The following is a 22,548-nucleotide window of genomic DNA, read 5'->3' on the forward strand; positions in this document are numbered from 1 at the left end:
TGTTTGAAATATCGCTGTGTGATGTTTCATGCTATCCATTAAATAAGTAATTTATTGCAAAATCTATCAAAGCAAAAGGAAATTAAGTCAGATAAGGCTGGCTTTTTATTTTGCAGTTTTATTTTGCAGAGGATATCGTTACTTTCAGTGCACATTTGATTTTTTCCAAGGTACTAGCTCAGAGTAATTATACTATTGGATCTGGTTTAGCACTGTGACACTCCAGGTGCAATAACTGCAGCGCATGCTGATTAGCAGCTCATGGTAATAATTGCCAAATACCGTCATTCTCAGCTGGGAGCCGTGTCATCTCTGACCCCAAAACCAGGGGGACCTGGGGCCAGAGGCTCTGGGAAGGAGGGTCCCCTGCTGCCCCCTGCCAGGTGGTGCCTGCCAAGCCCAGGCTGAAGGCAGAGCGATGCCCAGCACATGAGGCGGTGGGAGGCAGGGGGTTTGGCGCAGGCACCGAAATGCCTTGCACGATGCTTGGCTCAGCTCCTCTAACAGCCCTGCTCCGGGAGCGAACGGAGCACAGCACTCGCACCTCCCTCCAAAATCCGTTGAGCTTGCTATGGATGATCCTCTTTGGAGGAAAGGGTTGATATCACCCCCAAAACACTCCCTCAAGACCAAAGTTGGTGAAACTGTACCAGCAGACACCATTCCTGGGTATAACCCATTTCGTATCTCCACCAGCACCACATCCTACACTTGTAAAGTCCATGAGAAGGGCTCGGGCCTTGGAGCGAGGCCTGGCTCTACTGTGTACCTGCAAAGCAGCTCAGTCATCCCTGACACTCAGAGAGCAATTTGTCACATCCCTTTCTTCACTGCCCTTTTATTTATGCTAGCCATAAGCAGCCCTTTGCTCTCCAGGTGACAACTTTCATCGAGCTGTGCAGCCCACGAAGCCCCAGCGGTGGGCCGCGAGCAGTGCTTCCCCAGCTCGGGTGAGCTGCAGCCAGCCCTGGCCCAGCGCCCACACACAGGGCACCGGGGCAGGAGGCCCTCCTGGGGGGGCTGCGGGTCTTGGGCCAGCGCAGGGATGTAGCTCCTAGACGCGCTCGCTCCTGTGTCCCACCATCTTCTGAAGCAAAGCTTCCAGCAGTGACAGTGTTTAGCCAACAACTGCTGTACCTAGGTAACAACCCTCAGCATCACACGAAGAGCTTCTGTATCGCTCCCGACTTCTCCCAGGATCCTGCAGCCATATAAGAAAACAGGCAGAAACCTGTGGTATTTTAGCAAGCTGCTTCTAAATCCAGCCAGCAAACTGATCCATGGTAATCAGTTTGCAATTTAAAATCAAATACCTGAAATAGTGTACGTGATTAGAATGGATAAAAGCAAAAAGTGAAGGTGTATTGAGAGCTGCAGAGCCAAGTTCCTTGCCAGCAGGATCAGACTGAAATCAATAGGAGAAGATGAGTTAAATTAATAGTTATAAACGTGGACAGAGATGACACTGCTCTACTCCCTGTTCAACCTGAGCTCCTCTTGATTACTGCTTTGTCTGGGGAAAATGACAAGCTACACCACAGCAGCAACTTCTCCATCACCAACAGCATGAGAAGATGCACAGGTAAGTGGTAATTACACGGTTCTCTGAGGGTTTTCTGAGAGCCTGAAGAATCTCTTGGTTGGGGAAAAGATGAAATGTAGTGTCTATATAAGCATTGGATTTGGAAGAATAGCAAAGTAACTGATACTCTGGATCTCCAGAATGAAGTCTCAGTCTTCTGACAGAGGTCAGCGACAATAAGCAGGAAAGCGGCTTTCAGAAAGGTCTCTCTGGACAGAGACAGGCAGGCTCTGGATGCTTGGCATCAGGAGGCCTACACCACGTGCGGAAAGGCCCGTTTCCATCAAAACAGGGTGGCCCGAGCCATGGGACTCTGTCTTTTGGAGCAACCCATTCTTGTCTTCCTTCTACTTGGTTAAAAAAAACAGGATAGAAAATCTCAGAGGAGGGGGCCCAGGAGCATCCCGCCTGGCCACCGCGCTGCTCGTGTGAGGCGTCAGCGCCCTGTCCCAGACATTTCTCCATGATGGAGCACAGTTATTTTCCAAGTGCCTTTTTTAGGCAGGTGCTCCTTGCCTTGCTCTAACATGTTTTTGTACAAACAACAGATTGTGTTGCTGTTAAGCTTTTCATTTGGAAGAAACAGCGATGGGATGCTGCTTCTCTCTCTTCAGTCCCATTTTCCTCTGTGCACACTGACTCCCACTGCCTCTGGCCCCCTGCAGGTCTCTCACCTCCCTGCCACAGCCCTTCCTCTGCAGAGTGCAGAGCAGTGTCCTCGTGCTGCCATGCCATATGTGCAGGCTCTGGCTATGAGGGGTTAGCAAGTGACTGCTCCTGCGTGTGATGCACGGGTACGATGTGGTCTGCGTGCCCATCTGGTCAGGCACAGAGGCATTAAAAATGCTTTCAAGCTTCCAGATCATACTGGTGAATAACTTAAGTGGCTGAACAAGCATGGATTTCTTCTTTACTGCCCATTTGTTGGTGTCAGTCCATTACAAAAGCAATTCCTCCTGCATACATAATTAAAGCCACCACTCTGCCACCCTGGGCAGGGGCCACCCCGGCACAAACATCGGCAAACGCCCCCGTACCTTGGCCAGGACTGAAGGGCAGTGATGCAGCTGCCTTGGCACTCCTGCCAGCAGAGAGCAGACATTTGCCCACGGCACAGACTGAGCTCAGAGAGGGCAAATCATACTGTTCATCTGTTCAGTCTTGTTTCAACCTCACAGAGACCTCAGGATGAAAGGGTGACTAAAAATGCACTTGGCAATGCATTGGGAAACAACCCTGCTCAACACCCACTGCTTCTGTAACACCCCTGCCTCTGTAACGATCTCTTTAAGTAAACTAAAAAGAAAAATAAGATAATAAAGCAGAGAAAACTTAAGAACGGTTTACCGAAGCGTTTAAACTAAACTGCTGGGAGGTATGTTGACCCTTTGACAAAGCAGCTCCTATAAATCCCCTGCCTTTTCCACCTCCAGGCCTACAAACAATGCAGTCTCACTCCTAATGTCGTTTCCACTGCTGAAAATTTGTGACATCAATAAAATCCTGGTTTGTCAGTACAAATGGAATTTTAAATTGAATTCTTATCAAATTAGCCTTTCATCAAGGTCATGCAATATTGTGTGAATAACCTTTTCAGAAGCTGTGTACAGGGTTGCTGCCGGAGGTGAAAACGAGACAAATTCTAATGAGATTACTCAGCTGGAGCACTCAATAACATGTGGTGGAGTAGACGGGGTGACATTAGCTTTAGCGATAATTTAAGTAAATGGATATACCGACGCTTGAAGCACAATGCTCCCCCCCTGCTCGACTGTAACCACATGCACTCCCAGCACCTGTCTCATGGTTATTCAGCAGCCAAGGAGAACTGTCACGTCTGCAGCTTGCTGGAGCCAAACAGCGTTTTCTGGAGAGAACTGAGATGAACTGTAAATGTATCCCCTCTGCTGGCTCCCTGGTGCAATAAAATTTCTCCTAATTTCAGACAAATAGTGTTTTGCAACATTAGCAGCTGGAGGGATTTTCCATCAACCTTGGGCCTAATCACCAAACTTGTGGGGAAAAAAAAAAAAAAAAAGCATTTCAGCATTATCAGTTCAGCCCTGCCAGGAGCTGAGCATTAGCCCAAATGGGTGAAAGATGTGAACATACGCTTCGATGCAAGGGAGCATCTTCTCCCACTGGTCATGGGCTCAGCTCTCAGCAGACCCCCGCAGGATGCTCGAGCCCCCCACGTGTCCCCTGGCAGCTGGCGCTCTGTGTGCAGATTCCTGCATGCCCTGGGGCTGTGCCGGGTGTGCTGCTCCATGGACACCGCTGGAGGAACCAAGGTACCTGCTCTTGCAAATGCAGCAGTCCTGCACCACTGCGAGCCACTGCCGCTATCCTCCCAGATCATGTCTTCTCACAGTCAAGTAAGTAGATCAAATTGCATGATTGAGAAACAAAATATACAGCTGTCTAAAAGAACCCTTCCCAAATAACAAAATGGACATGTATTTGACAACTCCAAAAAATATTTCAGCAAACATAATGGAGAAGATAATGATAATTAGGCTGGCATTTTATGCCATAATGCTCTTGAATGCTTACAAAAATACAATATTTTCAGCAAAAGATAATTGAAAAGATTATTTGGCTTATCTAAAATAAGTTTTTCCAAGCTTCAGCACATCTGTTACAAGAATTCATGCAGACATATGGTGTAATGTTGCAGACTCATTGAACTGCTTATCACTTTGAAAAAGAGGTGGATAAAAGCACAGATTTATTTGTTTAGGAGGGGGTCCCTTTGCAGGAAATGGACATAACAGGTTTTTATAAGACCCACAGAAGAGCAGAATGGATTGGACGTGCCCAGGAAACCAGGAGTTACAGGAACTGGCTGCTAAAGGGGTGCAGAAGATGGCCAACCCTGCCACACATGCAGGAGGGCTTGGTGCTAGCAAGGCAACATATTTGCTCGTTCAAGTATGAGCTGGTCTAAAGATCACACCGACATTTCACTGCAAACACTCACAATTTGGTCTTTGTTGCTAAGTTACATGTTTATCTGGTTCCTAACTGGATACCTTCAACACAGCATGCAAGGGGGTTTTCTGCAGTCAGATACAGACTTTTTATACTCACTTTCAGTGACTGTTCAAGCAGAGCATTTGTTTTTACTGCATGTTCTTGCCATTAAGATCTGCTGATTGCGCCTTTGCAGTTACAACAGGTCTGATTGAAAGCCACTTTCTGTGCAGGTGGTTTTAGAGAAAATCCAGGCTCAGACTCAGGGGCACAGCTGATTCTGACTGCATCTGCAGGCAGAGCTAAGGGAAGGGCAGCATTGCTGCTGAGAATATTTAGAGACTTCAAAGTTCAGCATTTCAATTCAGAACAAAATCTGAAGGTCTCCAGACTCCCTGCCTTTATCCTTCCCTGCTTGTCTCCCTCCCCAGATGCTTCAGCTCCAAGAGAAGACCAAGAGGCACCTTTCCTTTTGGCCAAGTCCATCCTGCACTTAAACTGGCTGTTCTTCCAGCTGGCCAGGAAGAGGAGAAAGGTCCTCGCCTCTTGTTTTGGGGTCCCCTGCTTCGCTCTTGCTCATAGGTGCACTCTGCCACCCAGGGGCACCCCTGCTCTCCTGGGGCCACAGTCTCCTCCTGGTGAACATCTTTGGCTTTCAGGGATCTGGCATGCTCTATTTAAAACTGCTTGGTGATACAGGGTATTCCTTACGTCTTGGCATTTCTAAAAATATTTACCCCCATTAAACCAGCAATCGAGGCTGACAGAGCAGAACCTTGAAAAGGAAAGGGTTTTATGTTGGCCCTCAGTAGGGTTCACCATCAGTGTTACTGTATGGTGCAGCTGCTTACAAACCAGAAAGGCTGTTAATATTGGCTTTATAAGACAGCTGAGCATGCACCTGAAGAAAAGTCAAAATTCCAGTCTTGCAGGCCTTCTTGACATGCAAAGTGCAATCTTATTATTCAAATGCAGGAGCCTAGAGCTGGTCCTCAGCAGATGTTCACCCAGACGTTGCTCTGCTGGTAGTAACTGGACTTCTGGCATGCATCAGGCTTATCCAGGGTGCTAAAGGGCCAATCATTTGTGTTCAATAATCAAAATACACTAAGCACAACATTTGTGAAAAGTGTCAAATGCAATAATATATTATTGTGTTTAACTTCAGGCTACCCCTGCACCAACCATGTTGAAAAGTGTAGGAACTGGACAAGATTTCCCAGGAGTAAAAGAAATCCATGCGTGTATGCTTATAAAGGCTGACGGGTGAACAAACTCTTCCACAGGGCAACTGCAGATGCTCTAAGTGACATTTTAAATTTTTAACATTTTTCCATTTGCAAATAAAAGTTGCCTTCCAAAACGACAAGCAAGCAAAGATGACTGCCCAGAAAATAGCAATTTCTGTTGTCTTTTCTCATATAGAAAATAAAGAAGAGAATGATCAGTGGTCAGAGGGAAAAAAAAAAAAAAAAGAAAGCCCTCTCAGAAATAGATTTTTGCATCTATCCCCTTTTAATCATTTATCGGAGATGAGTAATAGGCCAGATATGGCACTAATTTTTACTGTAAACTACTCTAGGAATGTACTTTGCTCAGAGACATTAACAGAGAAAGCAGATTAACTGGAAAAGCTAACGCTATAGCGAAGTATAAATATTTACATAAATGTTTGACTAAATCCTTTATTAACAGGTCAAATTTTCTCCACATTTTCCACCTCTTGTTACAAGACTTTTAATGGATTTATACCTTTCCAGGCTTTTCAATTCATTTAGGGGAGGAAGAGACAGCCTCCCAAGAACCCTGACCCTTGATGCCGTGCTGCTGCTGTCATGCTGGCACTTACAGGGCAGATGCGTGTCTCAGCTCCCAGGCTGCTGGGTGGGAAGCAAAGCCTTCGAGAGGAAAGGGAGAGGCAAAAGGGACTCCGCATGGCCCCCTTGGCCTTCCCAGCCACATCCCCACTGTGTGCAGCACCGCTACCTCCGTCACGGGTCCACTCCTGCGGGACCCTCGGCCACCACTGGCACTTGACCTGAGGCTGGATCGGGGCAGGGGCTGCCCCTTGTCTGCACCCAGTTCTCCTCTCTAGCAGCACAATTTCTGCCTCCCTCCCTCTCCCTCCTCTCTTTTACTTCCTGTTTTTTCCCTATATAATGCTAAAGTTAATAATGAACATTAAACATGCCAAAGATGAATATTTTCCAAAAATCGTTGAAAATGTGTGTTTTAGGTCAAGAAACTGGAGGTTGCCCTGGGGTCCTGTTATAGTTTTAGACTTGAATATATTGGAGAGGATTTCAAGTCAAACTGCACTCAGATATTAGAGAATGAAGGTCTGGGCAAACTCTACACGTGAGCTGTATTGTCAAGTGAATATAGCATTCTGTCCAGACTCAGGCTTGAAAATGTGGTTTAGATGCATCAATTTTATCCACCTAGTAAAAGAAAGGTTACAGTAAATTGTAACCTAGGGTCATTCATGAATTTCCATTTAATAGGGCTTAGATTAACATCCCCAACCCTCCTGGTACCCTGACTAGCCCAGCCAAACCTGTCAGCCACCCTGTACACAACCCTGAGGGCACAAGGACTGTGTGCGTGCACCAATCTCCTGGTTTTCTCCGATGCTGGAGCAGTGGCTGCTGCCGCCAGGGCAGGCAGCGGACACACAGCAGGGACCAGAGATAAACCCACGTGAAGGAACAGCACAGTGAAAGGAGGTGGAAGCAGCGAGAGCGCTCCAGCACCAGCCACCTGCAAGGTGAGAGCCGTGAGCAATGCACGGCTGCCCGCCTGGGAGGGCGCACGGGGGGCGAGATCCCCGGGTCTCTACTGCGCTCCCACAAGCATTTTCTGCTTCAACCAATTAAAAAGGAAATCATAAAACTATTATAACAAACCATAATAAATTCTCTGCTTCTAATCTTTGTTGTACCAATTAGCCATTCTTACATTCTGTGAAGACAAACTCCTTACATTGTTCCCTTGCTGAATAATCATTAATTCTGCCTGATGCTAAAAGATGTCTTTGATATTTCATTCATGTTGGAATGATAATAGGTTAGGGCTCCAAACTCATTTGAAGGTCAGCAAAAAGATCACTAGTGCCTGAGATCTGTTTTATCTCCATCAGGGAATTTTTCCCCTCCATAATACCAATTAAAAAAGCTAATACAATGAAGACAATCTTTCTGATTAACTGAATTACAGTTGGTCTTACTGCATACATTTTCGATGGAAACTTTAATGTCTAAAAGTCAATCAAACACATATACAAGGCTAGTAAGTCAGAGATTTAGTTCCCCAGAAGATAGGCGAGTAAGGTAAACCTCTAAGAATTGATTTTGTAAAAAGAAAAAAAAAAAAAAGGTTGAGTATGCCAGACAGCAAAAGTGTGAAGTATGGCAAAGTATATCTGCAAAAAAGACAGGCAGCTGCTTTTTGTTTTGAACAATGGGAGCAGGGTGAACAGTGCAGCCTGGAAAGGGAGAGATCTGTTGGAAAATGTCCTTATCAACATTGTTAGTGATGTTTAACCGTGGCAGCTCAGAGCTAAAGAAGATGCACAATAGCTTCTACCCTCTTCCATTGCACTAATCTGTCTTCAGATGGTAGACAGTGCTAGTTTTCAATGGACAGCAGAGGAACTCTGCTGATTTACCCCAGCTACAGCTCTTACCCTGCAAATACTGGAAGAGCCAATCTCATGGTTCTCCAGTCATGCAGATAATTTTACTCTTAATTAAACAAATGCCACAATGACATCTGGGAATCAGCAGCTGCAGTTTGACCAAATACGTGTGACACCTCCTTTAATTAAAATAAAAACCCTCAAATTTCCCTAATGAAATTTCTACTCTTATAACACAGAACAGCTATGAATTTGCAGAACAAGAAATAACTAAAAAGTACAGCAATTCAGTCAATGCACTTTTCTTGCAGGAAAATACTTAAGCTAACAAGAAAAGATAAAGCTGTAGAAGTTGCAAAAAATCAACTTTCAAATTGATTTTCGTCTTGATTTTGTAGACTGTCATTCCTAAGTAATAAGTAGGAAAACGTAGAGCATCCAAATTACATACAGGAGCATGACACCAGAGGTATTGAACCTAGATTTAACTGCGATACATTTAAGTATGTTACAAAATATATTTTATTTCATAAGGAGGAAGAGACTCTCAAAAGAGGATATTAAACAACCAGAGACTTAAATCTCTGGCTTTTTTAAATATCTTTTTTTACCAGCCTTAACTTTGACGTGTTGGGTACCGCTAAGTATGTATTCTTACACTCCAGATTTTCTCTCTTGATAGATAATATATTTCACTCTATTTAAAGACTTAAAGAAAGTAAAGAAACTTTCTCTGGATACATTTCTAAATAACATCATATAAGTAAAGAGACTCCCACTGGAATAAAATTTCCTCTTACTCATTCGACTCAATGTTACCCTCCTGACCCTGCCATTAAAATGCTTTCAATGTTGGGCAAGGGAGCATTGAGGGCTCTGCACCCACCTCTGCTAAGGCAGGATCTGCCCTCCAGGGCTACGGGACAGAGAAGAATGCAAACATCACGTACCTGCCACAGCACACCACCGCGACCATACATCCACTGTACACAAGCAGAAGTGTCTCACCCCATGTTTCCCTTGCAAAATAATAATGTGATCAGACATGTCATGACTACAAGCAAGTGGTTCAGAAAAACTATAGAAGCAGAAACCATTAGGAGCTCATGTAAAGAGCAGCCAGACAAAGCAATTATTTCAGTGTGGAGGTTGCTGCCATCTGAAACAGGGATTTTTCTCAATCATTCGTAGTCTTTGCGGAAATTACAACTTGCCTCCAGACAATCATTTCAAGATAAATTTGGAGGAGAATATGCACCATCTTTGATGACTTATGGACTCAGAGCCTTGCCATAGGAAGTAAATACGCAAAAAGTGGAAACTAGGTCAGATTACTTAGCTATAAAACATAATACGAGTATACATGGGCAAAATCCCAAATGCCGAGGCATCAGGGAAAATAAAAGCAACAGAAGAAATCAAGGCTCACCACAATCTTTCCATCTGACCATTACAAAGAGAGAAACTGGGTGGCTGAATTCACACCCATAAAAAAGGGACGACAGCTCTGTCTCAAGAAGAGGCATTAGAGATAGGGTCATATGGGATTATACCATAGATACTTGAAATTATCTGGGTATGCTGAACTTCTCCCCATGCTACTGAGAAACTTGCCCAAGACCATCATGGAGCCACATTCATGGCTGCTGGGGTGAGGAGCCAAGGGAAGGAAACATCAGCCTGGCCATGGGTGTCCTCTGGGGGCTGCCTCCCAGAGGTGTGAGGAGTGGGAACATGATGTATTTGCTTAGCTTGGGCACATCGTTCTTTTCGAAAATCAGACTGAAGAAAATCATCATTACATCTTTATAGCCTTCATTTTATTTTAGATGAGCAAGGTATACAACCACCTTACACGGCTTCAGTGGAACGCAAAGCTTTACTTTACTGGGCCCTTACGTGCCCAGACAAGCAGCCGGTGGGCCAGGCACTCAGCTGGTATAAACTGATTTAGGTCCACAAAATTTGACTGGATGCTGCAGATCATTGCAAAAAGCAATGGAAATACTGGCAAACCTCCTAGCCCATGTTGGTGTGGCAGTTAATCAGACGTGATAAATACAGGATAGTGACAGTCAATGTACGTTGACCCCATAGGTGTTTCCAAGAATGGGGATTACAGACATTTCCAAAAGCAGGGACATATGGCTCTCTCTGTTTATTGCATGTAACTATATATTTTCACAATACCTGGATTTTGCAGTACCTGGGTTGTGCCAGGAAAAGAAACTTTGTTGTAATATCCTATTTCTCCCCAGTCCAGAAGGTATTTTAGTGGGTCTGTTGCGTGTACATGCTCAGTACCCCATTTTGCCATGTCTGCCTTGTGACTTTCAGCATTAATTCAGCTCCCCAAGGCTCTGCTGTAAGACGCAGCGCACGTTACTGTCCTCTTTAAAAAGCACTTGGAGATCTAGGGTAACAAAGTGCTGTTGAATAACAGAATTGCCTTTTGAACATCAAAGCTCATGTTTAAAAAAAGATCAATAGTATTTTTGCATGGCCGAAATCAGAACTCCCCAACACTCAGCATCCTTGCTCTCACATACAGTTCTCCACCCCTTTGTGTGCTCACCAGAGGAAAAGGCAGAAAAGAAGAGCCTGCAATCAAGCCTGCTCTCTGCAGAAAGGTCATCCCCCCTCGCTGCTGGGATCTGAAAGGCTTGGGGGTGCCACCCTCTGTGCCCTGCCTTTGCACCAAAAGGGGGCAAGTCCCATTAACAGGGATGGATTTTTTTCGAGAGCCGACCATTCTGGCATCAGTCTTTTCCAATAAATGACAAGGTTTGCATTGCAGTAGCAAACACTGGGGTGGAGGGCTGGGTTGCATTTGTCTGACTGCATTTTGTTGGTAGCTAAGAAATCATCTAAGCATTTTCCAGGGATGCATAGGGTTTAGCTAGGAGCATTAGAGGAGGTGACTCTCCAAAAGGCCATTTGTAGCCTGTTTTCTCCAGAATTTCCTAGCCCAACTCAATCACTCCCTGGGAAGGCAGGGGCCCCTTACCTGCTGCAGCGCTGGCCGTGCTGCCCATCATCTGCCACGGGGTTCCCAGAACCAGCAACATTGCTCAGCTGGAATTTGATAAAGCAGAATTTTTAACCTACTCCCACTCCCTTTTTATTTTCTCTGTTTATTCGTTCTTTTGTTTCAGCTGTTTGCTGTTTCAAAATGACCTACTTTTGCCCGTGGAGGAGCTGCAATTGTTCTTGCCTCTAATGTTATTTTCTTCCTTCCCTCTTGCCCAAGTTAACTAAACCTAGGACAACGGGCTGTCTCACAGCTTCGTTCTGACATTGTTTACCTGCACTGTGGTTAGTGCAACGAGCCTGTGGGACCTGATGAGACTCTCCAGATTTTACTGAGGCAAAACCAACCAACGTGGAGAACCAGAGCTGCACAGGGAAGCAGCAGCCACTTGCGGGTGCTCCCAGCTGCGGTGCCCAGCCTCCCCATGCCTGCCACAGGAAGCCCCTCGCCCCAGGTCCATGGGCTGGAGCCCCGACCCGCTGGGGCTGCACTTGGCTGAGACCTGCGCCTAGAGGGGCCACATGAGTGCATCAGTAGACGTGCCCCCTTTGAGCTGAGCTCCTGGGGTCCCTGGGCAAAGCCCTTGGCTCACTGCATTATTCTGAGCAGGTTTTTCTACCATATTTATTGCACTCTGGGTGTATTTCTGCATTGTTTTCAATGGATCGTAGAGAATCAAAATGATTGTATTATTTATGAAAAATAAATATTAATCAATTTCAATAAATATTCATGCACACATAAAAAGAGAATGGCAATAGATAATGGCCAACAAGTGACAGAGTATGACCTTGCATTTGGGGAACTTGGCAAACAGTATAAATATATCAGCCAGACGTATACAAATATACTCTCTCTCTTGGGCCCAGATATAACACCAAGTGTAAACACTCAATGCTAGAATCAGTTACATGACAATGGTTTTTCAGAACCGCAGTGAAATAAAACCTAGTGACTGAGAGGTTTGTTCAGGCAGCAGGATTTTCCACTTCCCGTGACAGCTAACAAGGGCAGGGTGGGGGAACGCTGCTGGACCAACACCAGGGACACGTCCTTCGCGGTGGGACTGCCCAAAGGTCCGGCTGTGCTCGCCTGCAGGCAGGGCTGTGGGGCACTGCGGGGTTCGGCTTTGGGGTCAGATCTCAGCCACTGTTCGTGAGAGGTCTGTGGTGCAGTTCCTCACCTGCTTTTGCCTTCTGGTGCAGCCCAGGTCTCACCCTCCTACAGAAAAATATTTACTTGTGTATAACCTCCTGGTCTTTGTTTGCTGCAAATCAAAATTATATGAGGAGCATCAGTACTCCCCGAGGATCTGCTTCTCAGGCAGAGCAGCTCTACTCATCACCTCCCAATTACCGCGGACGGCTGCGAGTTCAGGGAGGGTTAGCACAACCTCTTTGCACCCTGGTATGGGTGATGTGCGCTGGGAGCGGCCCCTCCTGAACCCAGCCACGGCCCCTGGGCTGCTGCAGCATGACCCTGGCTTCCACGCGCTGCGGAGGGAGGCCAAGTGTTTTTCCTGGTAATTACCGAAGGGTTCTGTGAAACTTGCACGGTACAGCATCCAGATAAAATGCCACAGGGAACAAAGAAAAGCAGATTACAATTTTGTCCACCTATACCAAATCAATCAGCTAAACAAGTTCAGCCCTTTTACTCTGAGTTGTCAACAATGCAATTTTCAAGCTCTTTACCAGCACGAAGGAAGTGCTTCCAAAGTCCTGCCCTAGGTTTAAGTAATCTCTGATCCCTGTAACTGCCTGCTCTGGGCAAGCACAACCAGTTGCCCCGAGCTGTCTGGTCCAGGCACCGAGCAGCAGCTCCCACTCCCCACCGCCCCGGCCCCCACACTGCTGCCCACAGCTGCCCTGGCACCGCACCTGCTGCCTGTCCCCAGGCCCTCAGGGGCCATCGCCAAAATTGCATCTGAGCAGTTTCAGGCTTGCCCTGGGTGGGCAGCATGGCATTTCCAGCACACAGAACACCCAGCCCCACACCAACAGGAGCAGAGAGGCCCAGCCCCAAGCACCGTGGCACACGAGGGGTGCACGACAGCAAGGCTGTGCCGCCTTGTGCATGGCGGCACCGCGACGCACCTGGCAGATCCCCGCAGCTCCCACAGTCCTGATGGAAACGATCGGGACGGCCAGCGCAGCCTGCGACAAACGCCTGCAGTCCAACACGAGCAGACATCTGCTTGAACATTGTCTTACACGTTCTTCCAAAGCATTGAAGTGGTCATCCACTTAAACACATGCACGTTTACTTATTCTGACTATTAATTAAAACTATACCCAAGGGTTACTTTCTGGTTTCCTTGCTTTCAATTGAATGGCCATAGCAATACTTTAGGTTTACTACAGGGCAACAGCCACCTCCACCTTCCACCAAGGTGATACCCTTGGTAGGACTTTTGCCTTTTGCACTTTCAGGTTTCCACCAGCTTTCCAAATTTAAGATTATTTTCACCATAATAAACAAACCATTTTCTCTATCATTTCTCTGTCATTGAATACCCTTCTGTTACTGGCTCCTGCAAAGCATCTGTCTATCCTGGAGAAGGCAGTAACCTAAACCTGTTCCTCACTTCTCACATCATCTCCATTCATCTGCTCATCGCCTAGAGCTATTTCCCTTGGTTCTGCATCCATCCCAGACGGCCTCAAAAAAATCTCAGCTGATCAAATATATCTGCTTTCAGAATAACATTTACACCAGAGCAGGACAAATAAGTACAGACACACACCCAAAAAAGCCATCACCACATTGCTCATGTTTCTTTTGAGTGCATCACTTTTTAGACTATTAGAATATGAAGATACCCTATTGAGTGAAAATACTGAGAAAAGGTGGATGTGAAGCAACATGCAATGGTATTTATGCAATGTTGTGTTAATTCTCTGTCACAAGAGATTTACTGAAGGATGGAAATGAGGGAATAACCAAATTGAGAATACTTAGAAAAGCTGAAAGTCAGAGAGAAATTAGGGCTCACAACCACAGTAGGAGCCATTGGTAATCAGTACGTGCCACCATATGTTTTAACAATTTCAGATTTCTCACGTCTCCAGGGAGCCTCAGAGGGTTTTTCATGCTCTTCACTCAGTTTTCAAACTTATGGCTGTTCTCATCAATAAAGTATTTGGTTTACTCACTGTGGCAACCATATAATGAAAAACAGGTGCAGCTACATAATATTTCTCTTTAATTACTATTTGCAAGGTGAAAAAATATCCTGCATTGTTAGAACAGGACGAGCCACCTACTAATTACAATCTTGATTTTAATTCAGGTCGCCCAATCTTGATTTTAATTTAATGTTGCCCAATATCCCATTAATCCTAGTAAATATTAACACTAGCTGCAATATTTTTTTTTTGTCTTCCCCCCTGCATGAAACATCCACCTCACGGGGATAGACACACAGAAGTTATAGCTTTTTCCACTGGAACAGCTAGTCCAGAGACATAAAACGCTTTTGCTCAGAATGAAAGGTTTTTTTTTTTTTTTTTTTTCCCTCCACTTAGCTATTTCTTCAGTATCAAGTTTGTTTTTATGACTTATGGGTGAATAGCACGAATCCATGGAAAACCTAGTCTTCCATTATTTATTCACACTATCCTTCAAAGTCAACCCACTTAAGAATTCATAAACATTTCTTCATTTTAAATGTATGCACATATGAATGGACATGTCTATTAAGTGCTATCCCTGCTAACAAGCTTCCTGATGGTCAATTTTTAATTCCTGGCAGGTCTGATGTCCAAATCTTACCAAAAAGAAGAAACACAGAGAAATCCCTATCCACAAAGGGGTTGTGTTAGCACTTGCTGAATACAAGTTTGTGATGAGACATGCAGAAGGCTCCAGTATTACTAAATTATGCATGGCTGTGCATTCAGCAGATCCCCTGCTTTATTTGCAAGAGATTCTCTTGCCAGAGCACTCAGGGGAAGAAGGGGGGGGGGGGGGGGGGGGGAGGCTCCTGTCAAAATGAATACAGTGAACTAAGAAGAGGCTTTCACCAATTAACCAATAAAGTTTTTTATTCCCCCCCACACCCTTCCCCTTTTAAGCAGCCTTCCAGTTAACCGTAGGCTCAGCATGCAGATAGAAAGGACTTTGCACTGGGAAAGGCAAGGCTGAGCCTCTCCTCCTCACCCACGTCCCTGCAGCACAGCTGCGAGCACCGACAGTACGCCAGTTACACCTAAATGTGCACACCCCCACTGCTGCCAAAAGCAGGGTACAAAGAGGAGACCAAGTGAGGTGCCTCTCAGGCCTTGAGGCCACAAAGTTAGCAACTGCAGCTTATCATTTAAAAAAGTGGAGTTCCTCTCGCACCGCACTAGGAAAGGCAGGGGCAGGAGGTCAGCAGCTCCAGGGCACAGGATTCACCAGGCACTGCTGCCCTACATACCCCAGAACTCGGTGGCCACGTAGGGCTATGCCTGGCTCAAGGCCACCTGCAGAGCCAAGGTGTAAGCTGTAGCTGATGCCAACAATGAAAGAAGGCAACTACAACTGATCATAATGATGACAAATTTTCTGCTGGAAAACGTCATCTTACTGGAAACAAAAATCCATTGACATTACTAACACTGATAAAAAACGTATTTTGGAGAAGACTGGAAATGAAATCCTTGAATCCAATTGTTCTGCTCCAGCTTTATTGAAGTGGAGAACTGAGGGGGCTTGGACTGGCCTTGAAGCAGTTTATTATTTCGAAGTTGATTATGCTGTTATTTATCATTTATATCATTAGAGAACACAAGATGGTACTGAGTTGTGCTGTGTTCTGGTCAGATATCAATAGTCATGCAAAATACAGCAAAATACAATGAAGCACTGATTTTATTGAACAGAATGACTTGACTGCAGCAAAGCAAAATCATTTAAAAACATTAATAGCTCTGTAAATCTGATATTTCGTTTCTTTTGTTCTAGTTTGGAACAAAATTTCATGCCTGCTAAGCCTCCACAAAGCCAGCTCTCTTTAGGTTGTTTGTTTAAACATTTTCTAAAATTCAATTGAACTCCTAGTCACATCCTGAAATTACTATCAATCAATCCCACCACTCCAGCATATTCATCAGCTATATGGGATACTAATGCAGACTATTCAAGGAAATAACTAGCTGTTAAAAATCATTTGCTACAGGACTGTGGAGAGGTTTCCAATCTTCCCAATTATTAAGAATAGAGTCATAACCTGTCTGCCTCCTTCTGACATCAGTTAGCCTTGAGCATGCAAGAAGTCTGTTCTATCAGCTCAGAACATCTTGAGGGCCTCCCAGAAGAGCTACCAGTGGATGCAGGCTGAAGGAACATGACTGCAGGCCTGTGACTTGGCACACCTGTGAAGAGCAGTTCACATGCAGTGCTCTGCTGCCAAGATTTGTGTGCAACAGGGTTAACATGGGACTGCCAGAGTCAAGGAATCTTGTGACGCCAGAAACCAAGCCTCAGTCCCCAGCTCTGCCAAATACAGGCAGAAAAACTATGCTGCCCCATTTTTCACTCCCCCACCTATTGCCATGCTAGATTCACAGCTGCTCGGCCTCTGTCCAAGCTGCAGTCACATCCAAGCAGGGGCTGCCTGCAGCAGATGTGTGATCTTAACCAGGATCTCGAGGAGCAGGGATAACCTTGCTATCCCAGGCTGATGGCCTTGCACTGGGATTTGCAGCTTTTCCCTCCCAGTCCCATTTCCCAGTCCCAGTCCAAACCCTGCAGGACTCACTGTTCAACTGCCTCCCATTGCAGCAGACGCGAGGAGTTTCTGATCAGCAGTCTGTAACACCAGCTCCAAGAAGCATGGGATGTCCCCATACTTTCCCGCCCCCCCGAACACAGCTGCTGGGACTTTAGGTCCAGGGTCCCCCCTAAGCCCAGCAGCCTATCTGCAGCCCTCAGAGTCTTTCCCCAAAGCCGCGTCCCCACCTGGCTCCCCAGACCCCCCAGCTCAGTCCCAGGGGCTGGGGGCTGCTGCCGGAGACAAAGCCCATTTGGCCCTGTAGCAGCCATCCTCCTGCCCAGCAGAGGAGTCCATTACGGCTATGATAAATGCCCGTACTTGTGGAAGTCTCCCAGGCACGCTGCCCATGGCAGTGCCAGCGAGGTAAGGTGCCTGTACAGGATGCGTTGCAGCGTGTCCCGTCAGTGCTGCCAGCCCCTTGCTGTCATCTTACGGTTCAGAAGACTGAACTATAAACAATTAAAAACATAATGGAATGTCTCTTATACCTGGGAATCGACCCAGAAAGGAGTTTAGAGTAAGGAGACAGCAAAAAGCACAAGGCAACTTACAGCTTCAGTGTTCTCCAGCTGAATGAAACGTGGGGAACAGATGCTCAGCCTCAGACTGATCCCACCCCTCCAAGTGCCAAGCCCCAGTATGCTGCCAACACCAGCAGCACAACCCCCCCAGGTACCAGAGCCAGTGCTCCACACCCCTGGTCTGTTATTTGCTCCCACCACTGAAGTTACTTTTCCAGAGGAGCCATGCCTGGCCTCAGCCCCTGCGGTTCTGGAGAGCTTGAAGTGCACAAGGGGACAGCGCGGCACCAGGGTGTCGGGCAAGTTGCTGTCTGCACTGACAACCTTCCTTCCCCTTGAGTATATCCCTGCAGGATAAACTAGACATAGAAAGCACAGATCTTACTTACCAGACAGGCACTTTGCTGCTTGGCTGTCAATAGGATATATAGTCATTTTAGGAACCCTTTACCCCTCTTTTCAGAGGGCCAGAATGATATAAAAAGTCCTTGTCATATATGGGAATTCAATCTAGTGCTTTTATGAATGCCCAGAGCTAATACTTATATCTAGGTAAGACTTCTAATATTTATATCCGGATAACATTTATCCCAAACCAAGTAACAAACACACTCATCTACACAAAGCAATACAGAAGATGGTGGGGAGGAGCGAAGGCAAGCAACTCCATCTGACAGCTCACAGGCACTGGATTACAAACGTAGACTTGCACAGAGCAATTGTTAGTTATACTGAGAAGCTAACCAACTGATGTTGGAAGGCACTTGATGACAAATCTGCGATAATCAACATGAAACTAATTATTTGTGTTGTTTGTACATTTCTTATACGAAATGTCAAAACAAAACTAACCTTTTACCCTCCTAGTAACAGTATTTTATGGTGTACTCTCCTATACATGCTTCAGATTTTTAAGAGCTCTTGACACTCATCTTTAACACCGTTCCCTGCCTCTATGGTTGGAGAAGCTGAAGCGACCTCAGATAGATCCAATGATTTCAGGTGGTCGAAGTCCAGATACCTCCTCAGAATAGGCAAGTAATGTCCCAGCGTGTTGTAACTTAACTTTGTATCATTCAGTGGGTCCTGGAAATACATTCAGGATTCCACGGACAATTACCACATTACCTCACTTAAGAAACCAGCCTTTTTCTGTATTTACTCATCATGCCATGTCAGATTTGGGGTGGGAACAACAGTGGGATAGGGAAAGAAGTGACCGAACTTTGGACTATAAATTAGCTAATACAGCATAACGTAGGGGTGTGGAAACAGACAGGAGGGGAAGTCATCAGCTATTTCTTTGCCATTATTTGTCCTTTACCTTGGTTTCTAATACAGATTTTTATGTATAAGGATCTCTAAGGAACACCAGTAAAGTGAAGGGAAAACACAACTGCTTGCTCTGGTGGTTTGAAGCACAGTATAGATTAATTGCAGCTCTCCAGTGTTGAAAACTAACCCATGAATACATAATCATCATAGATAACTGCTGAACAAAACAGCTGTTCAGGCACCCTATTACACATATTTATAGTGGTGGCAATTTAGGAAAAAAAGATACAGCTTTACAAAGAGAGTTAAAAAGTGATGCAATTTGCAACACACTCACACACACACAAAACAACCATAAAGCTCCCCTGCTGCACTGGCACAGGATTGTAATATATGTTGGCATTATGTCAGGAAAAGCAGTTTCCTAGATTCAGCCACATTAATGTTCATCCTAATGAACTCTCTGGAGGAACTGTCATAAATGACAGAATATCATAAAAGAGCTTCGCTTCCAATAAAGGCCAGAGATAGCATACACAATGATTACATTTAAGGGACAAGCTCTGATCTGTAATGTTTCGAGGCAAGGCAGTGATATTTCTGGTTTATCAGTTATTCATTGGCTTAAGCTTGTTCCTTTCATCTCTGCAGCAGCATTTGAAGTAGGAGTCATGCTAAAGAACTTTAAAGATGTCCTCTAAAGTTATTAAAGATAATAATTGGGATAGTTCTTTCAGCTGACAATATAGTCGATGGCTAAAATTTATTTAAGCTTTTAAAAATCAGATAATAAACAAAGTTTCTTCCTACTGGTAATCATCTCATTTGGTTGCTAAGATCTTCCTAAATAAAGTCAGCTTGATTAACTTCAGACTAGTTATAGAGAATGTTGCTCAGTGTTGTGCAGTTTTTTTTTTTTTTTTTTCCTTGTGAGAATATTTACTGAATGTTAAATGTGGCCTAAAACCCACGTAAAGAAAAAGACAAAAGAACACTCTTCAGTGATCTGGCTACAACCTCCCATGATGATAACCATGCCCATTGCCTCCAGATGTTATACAGAAAGGAGAACTACAGCAGCATACAGCAAACAACTGCTTCAAGTGCTAGAAAGCAAGCATACCTCCTACATCTGCTTGCAGTGACACAAAATTATCTCAGCTTTGAGTGACATACAGCTAAGGGAAGTGGGTGGTTAGGGAAGAACACTTCTGTAGTAACCACTCTGTCTTGCCAGAAATCCCAGATTTAGAGAATGTAATGGATTTCTAAGCCTTAAGAAAACTCTCAGTCAGTTCCTTAGGCTTGGCAAATACACTTTGGACCAGAACACTAGTGGCTACTTGAGCCACAATTCAGGCGAGGTAGATGAGCACAGCTCTGTGCAGCTGGACGACAGCAAACTGCCTTAATGATAGAGCTGATCCTACACAATTCGTGAGCTTCAAAGTATTGCCAGATAGCAGCAAACAAATGAATCAGCTTACCATGACCGAACGCTGTGCATAACCAGGGAGATTACCTTAACCCAGAGCAACACACCCAACAGCCAGCTGGATGCTCTCGTGCTCATACTTATGTGGCCAAACACCAAAACAGCTCTGTTGGGCAAGTTCTTCAGCTGCAGTGGCCTGGACACTCTTTGGGAAGACCAGAACTGCCCCCATGGCCCCTACCAGAGGGTCTGTTCCCCTCCAACCCCCCAATGAGGGCAGACCCATCTGGGGTACGGGTCTGGCAGAGGCAGGTAAGTACATCTGCTGCTGCTTTCACACCAGCCCCAGCACAGTGGAAGGTTCACCTCCTACCATCCCATGTGACATAGATCTTCCCCCTTCCGTTTCACTTTATTTCTTTGCTCTTTCCTTTCTTGCTTTAGCCTCGTTTGGCTCCCTTTGATGTTTTCTGCCTCCTTCCCTCTGTCTCCCCAGCTGATAACAAACAGAGCACACGTCATTCCAAGTCCTGCTGTCACCCCCAAGATATCTGAGTGACTCTGTAATTAGTCCAAACGAGTTCCATCATTCCTTTTTGAAAAGAGCAATTCTATATAAATTACAACTGCAATCTAGTTTCCAAAGAAACAGATACTCGAGTTTAGAACCCAGATTCCAGCCCCCATGCCATAGCTGCCTTCACCCTCCGTATGGGACACAAACCCACATTGCAGAGTACAGGAAAAAAAAACACAAAATAACTTCTTCATCACTTCCACGTCCAGCAAGGAACAAGCTGCTGGATGTGCTGTGCTTCACACACACTATAACAGTCTTTTGAAACCAGCATATGTTGGGATAAATTAAATGTATCTTCTAACTCCTCTCTGACCAGCACTGTGACAACAGTGCAGCAAAAGCAAGGCTGTCATTCCCACCTTGCTTCCTGGACTGCAATGCAGCTTTTCAGGAAATCAGACTCCCCCTGCCCCAGTCTCCACGTCTCCATCCCTGCTCTATCTTTCTTTGTTGTTCTTATTTATTTATTTATTTTTTGTCCCCCCCCCCCCCCAACACCTACAAAGGAACAGGCAAAATGAGCTAATATAGTCTCCTATGAGTTCAAAGCAATTTAGCAAGTAGAAGATGTCCCCATTTAATAATCCTACCACCTCCATCATCCTGACAGCATGTCTTCAGCAAGCCACTGAAGTCTAAAATTTAGTGTGGGATATGAGATGGGAAGGCCTGTCCCAGCCACCAGTGAGCCAGTTTCACAGCTTACCTGTCAGCTGCAATCAGGCATCCAAAAATTCTCCTGCTGCAGATCAAAAAAAAAAAAAAATCAATCACCATCATTCTGATGTGAGAAAATCCCCAGTGTTCCAGATATGCCAGGTAATTTATCACTTCCTCATAACATATATCAGTCCCCTGCTTCTAATCAAAAACATAACCACCAAGAATCAAACATATAGAAGGCAATGCTGTCTCTGTGGAGCCCTCCAACCCCCACCCTGAAAAAACTAACAATAATTATTATAAAGAACCCCCTCCTGAAGGCATTAAGTACACATCAATACAAAGAAGTTTTAAAAGAAGGAATTTTTCCTCTAAAATTAAGAGCAAGAATGCTCAGGAGGCAGCCCAAGGCTGAACCTGTTAGGAGTCTTCAGAAGATCTCTAAATGGTATCAGACAGCCCCCACCACAGCAAAGCAGAACCAGGTCAACAGCCAGAAGCTAGTTCTCACTTGTAGCTACTGAGCTCTATGAAGCCAGCTACGGGAACCCAGAAGGTGCTAGGGCAAGGACACCTCCTTCATTTTATCTCCTTCACACTCACCTTCATTTTATCCACCCGCTCAATCCATCATGCCCCCACATCTCCTCACCCCAAGTACCCTGCTGACCCTGGCAGTTCTAGAGGGCAACGGAGCCCACCTGAGCTCAGACTTGTCCCTGAGAGGTGCCTCACAGTTTCACTGCTACACAAGGAGCAACAGCACCAGCACCTGCCTCTGGGGGGCTGAAGTTACGTGGGAAGAACTCCCCTAAAGGCTGTTATGGGCTCAGCTGTGCAACAGGAGACACGTTAGCTCCCAGACCCATCAGTTGCACATGTGTTGTGCTGCAGGTTAATTAAATCATTCCATTGGCATCTGTGATTGAAAAGCAAAGCTGGGATTGGAGTCATCCTTTGTAAAAAGCAGACTTTATTTTTTAGGCTGCCTAAGCAGCAGGAGATACAAATTCTGGAGAAGAAAATGTAAATGCAGCCTTTCCTTCCTCGTGGCCTGTTCATGAAAAATAAATCTGAGATTCCTTAAAAAATG

At 45.4% G+C, this 22,548-nt stretch overlaps 1 long non-coding RNA gene across 3 annotated transcripts; it reads right to left on the reverse strand.

Annotated features, from left to right (window-relative positions):
• On the reverse strand, positions 1-22,246 carry LOC311421184. Of its 3 annotated transcripts, none has more exons than XR_014684732.1 (4): positions 22,059-22,246; positions 21,499-21,534; positions 1,314-1,405; positions 1-1,201 (listed from the first exon to the last, which is right to left on the reverse strand). It is a non-coding gene; the product is annotated as an uncharacterized lncRNA (long non-coding RNA). The 3 variants fall into 3 exon arrangements; XR_014684733.1 differs by lacking the exon at positions 22,059-22,246 and adding an exon at positions 21,967-22,027; XR_014684734.1 differs by lacking the exon at positions 22,059-22,246 and adding an exon at positions 21,873-21,999.
• Positions 22,247-22,548: the final 302 nt, after the last annotated feature.

Source organism: Aythya ferina, assembly GCF_964211825.1.
Source record: "Aythya ferina genome assembly, chromosome: 19".
Lineage (NCBI taxonomy): Eukaryota > Metazoa > Chordata > Aves > Anseriformes > Anatidae > Aythya > Aythya ferina.